The sequence below is a fragment of the Myotis lucifugus genome, unplaced genomic scaffold (genome assembly GCF_000147115.1).
Source record: "Myotis lucifugus unplaced genomic scaffold, Myoluc2.0 scaffold_1041, whole genome shotgun sequence".
NCBI classification, from domain to species: Eukaryota; Metazoa; Chordata; class Mammalia; order Chiroptera; family Vespertilionidae; genus Myotis; species Myotis lucifugus.
In genome coordinates, this window is record NW_005872089.1 from 16,362 (window position 1) to 20,027 (window position 3,666).

The following is a 3,666-nucleotide window of genomic DNA, read 5'->3' on the forward strand; positions in this document are numbered from 1 at the left end:
ACATTAGTCCCAAAATAAAATAAAGACAAAATAAAATGAAACTTAAAAGAATGGTAAAATGGTAGCAGTAAAAATACTAGTTAAAAATAAAAATGTAGTAGCTGAAAGGGCAAAATCAGGTGATGGAGAAAAAGAAAAAAGAAAAAGTTTTCTTAGTTAAAAGGAGAAAAAGTTTAAAAAAATAAAAATAAAAATGTGCAGTAATGCAGGTGCTTCAGATCTTCTACTCTTCTTATTGGCCCGCCCGGAATTCAGGAGAATGTTGAGTTTCCCTCTGGTACACTGCTCCTCCGTGTTGTAAGCCACAGTCCTGATTTTAAGGCTGGCCGTAAAATCCCCTTATTGCCTTATCTGTATTTACAGAAGAGTCAGTTCGTGGCTCTGCCTCTGGGTGGCAGTGTTTCTGGATTGACCTCCGAGGCTATAAGTTCTCTCCGACCAGGAGCTCTGTATTGTACCTGAACCAGCTCCGCCCAGAGCTGGTTCCGCAGGCGCCACTCCCAGCTCTGTTTCCCTGGCTCCCCAAAAACAATCTTCCCCTACAAGCTCTGCTAGTGACCCCAACTGGGCAATCACATCCAATGGGGTCAACAATCAAACTCCCAGAAGTAAGAGGAAGTGTGTAAACAAGAGCCTGGGAAGCTGTTCGAACTCACAGGGTTCCACCCTCCAGAACTGCGCGAAATGTCTGCGCGTTATGTCTGCGCGCGCTCAAGCCCCTGGCAACAAGTAGCCGGTTATCAGGGAAACTCTGAGGTAGCCCTTTTTTGCATCCAGTCCAATTATGGGCTCATTTATAGTGTTACCTTCTGGCAGCAGCCCTGCGGGAGCCCTCCCCACTTGCGGATTGCCCTGGCCTCTATATGCGCGGATTTTGGAGTGCGCAGATTTCCCCCTGCGCCTGCGCGCGCGTTCCTCGCTCCGACCTGAACTGCAAACCGCACCTTTGGAGTAAGTCTAACCTTTCCGTGGAGGGGTGCAGGTCTCCGCTGGGCTCTTGTAGTCGCGCTGCTTGCGAGTCGTTGCCTCCGGGTTGGTAGGCGCTGGTTTAGTATCCGTTCTCTGGATGCCGGTAACCGGTAGCCGCAACCCAAGATGGCGTGGTCTCGCCGCTGCGCTGGCGCCCAGGGGGGAGGTTTCAGCCTCAATCTCTAACCATCCGCATTTTTTAGGAGTTCTCTGTCTTTCCTGGCTGCAGACTGCCTCTCAGCTGAACCTCCCCAGCTTGATTGGGCTGATTGTTACCCGTTTCAGCTGCTCGCCCCTATCTGCTCCGGGATAAAGCACCAACACGTCCGTCTAAGCCTCCGCCATTTTCGAGCTCCGTCAAGCTTTCTTTCTGGTGTCAGATGACATTATGGATTAATCCCTCACCTGATGAGGGCACATCTGCTGGGATCAGAAGCCAGGCATAGGTTGGATGCCATCAATGATGCTATGCTTCTGTAAGCATGTATCTAGCATCTGCTGAAGCTCTACTGCCGAGAGCATCCCTATTACCTGAACCTGATCAACCTGTTCTTGCAGAGTTCCTATCAGAATGAGATTGGACATGTCCTAGACCTCATCACAGCCCCTGGCGGCAGTGTGGATTTTGGCAGATACACTGAAAAGAGGTACAAATATATTGTCAAGTATAAGACAGCTTTCTGCTCTTTCTACCTTTCTATAGCTGCTGCCATGTATATGGCAGGCATCAATGGGGAGAAGGAACTTGCCAATGCCAAGAAGATCCTACTGGAGATGGGAGAGCGCTTTCAGATTCAGTATGATTACCTTGACCTCTTTGGGGACTCCAGTGTATGGACAAGATTGGCACTGACATCCAGGACAACAAATGCAGCTATCTGGCTGGTGGTTCAGTGTTTGCAATGGGCCTTTATGGAACAGAGTCAGATCCTGCAGGATAATTATGAGCAGAAAGAGCCTGAGAAGGTAGCCCTGGTGAAGGCACTCTAGAGGAGCTGAATCTGCAGGCTGTTCAAGAAATTTGAGGAAGATAATTACAGCCACCTAATGTGTCTCATTGAGCAGTAAGTACCCTTAGCTCCTGCCCCCAGCCATCTCCCTGAGGCTAGCAGATAAGATCTACAAGAGGAAAAAATGACCTAGAGACTTCCAGGGCAAGGAGGGGGCTCTCTCAATAAATTACAGTAATTCCTCACTTAACATCATCTATAGGTGCTTGGATACTGCAACAAAATTTTGCCATAGGCTAATTGATATAGACAAGAGTTAAGATCCTATGTCATATTTCTGGTCACAAAAAAATCTCCAAATATTTCTAATATTAAACGCTGAAATAAGTGTGAGTTATACAGAGGTTTAAGGAAGGAATAAAAGCAGATAAGATTATTTTTTTTAAAAATCTATAAGCAGAATTATGAGCATATTAATGAGATATATAATTACATAAAATAAGCACTTAAAACAAGTGAAAGAGGTCAACTATAAAGAGGTGGAAATAGGATTGACATGGGCAGGAGACTGCTACTTTCCGTAACAACTGTGACTTTATTAAACCCAAGGTATTACCACAAAAGCTAAAAACATCATGCAACTTGATTTTGACAATTCCTCTGGACACACACAGTATCTATATATATAAAAGCCTAAGACACTGTTAAGACAGGTCGACCGAACAACCAGTGGACCAGTTGCTGTGATGCATACTGGTCACTAGAGGGCAGACGCTCAGCCTCCCACAGCCAGCCAACCTCCCGTGGTCCCTCCTTCCAGCCAGCCAGCCCCGATCATCCCTGATCGTGACTGGGAGAGATGGCCGTGATCAGCCGCGATCACCGGCCAGGCTGAGGGACCTCACCTGGGCATGAATTTGTGTACCAAGCCTCTAGTATTCTATATAATAAAAGCCTAATATGCTAAGTGTCCAGTTGTCTGTTCAACCAATCAAAGCGTAATATGCTAATGATATGCTAAGGCCGCTCAACTGCTTGCTATGACATGCACTGACCACTAGGGGGCAGACACTCGGACTGGTTGGTTAGCTTGCTGCTGGGGTCTGGCCACTGGGACTGATTTTGATGGGTGGACATGCCCTAGAGCCCTCCCATGGTCCCTCCCTGGCTGGCTAAACTCCCGCATTCCTCCCCAGCCCCAATCATGCACCAGTGGGGTTCCTCAGCCTGGCCTGCACCCTCTTGCAATCTGGGACTCCTTGGGGGATGTTAGAGAGCCAGTTTCGGTCCAAACCCGCAGGCCAGGCTGAGGGACCCCGCTGGTGCATGAATTCATGTACCAGGCCTCTAGTAATTATATATGCTGGTGTTGAATTTTTACCTCCCACCCTCACCAAAAATAAGATATTTTGAAGTCCAAACTACATATTTTTCAGAATGGCACTTTATTTGAAAATAGAGTTGTTGCATATGTAATTATTTAAGATGAGGTGATACTGGAGTAGGTTGGATACCAACCAACTCCAGTAGCACTGAAGTTTTTATTAGAAGGCTATCTGAAGACAGAGTGTGAACACCACGCTACAAGGAAGGCAGAGATTAGAGTCAAGCAACTTCAAGTGAAGGAACAGCTAAGATTGTAGGCAAACCAACAGAAGTTAGGAAGAGGAAAGGAAGGCTTCCTCTTCAGGTGTCACAGGGGACTTGGATCTGCTACTATCTTGACTCTGAACTTCTAGCCTCCAGA

At 47.0% G+C, this 3,666-nt stretch overlaps 1 pseudogene; it reads left to right on the top strand.

Annotated features, from left to right (window-relative positions):
- The first annotated feature begins 1,324 nt into the window (after window positions 1–1,324).
- Window positions 1,325–2,107, top strand: LOC102421055 (annotated as a pseudogene).
- The last annotated feature ends 1,559 nt before the right edge of the window (window positions 2,108–3,666 follow it).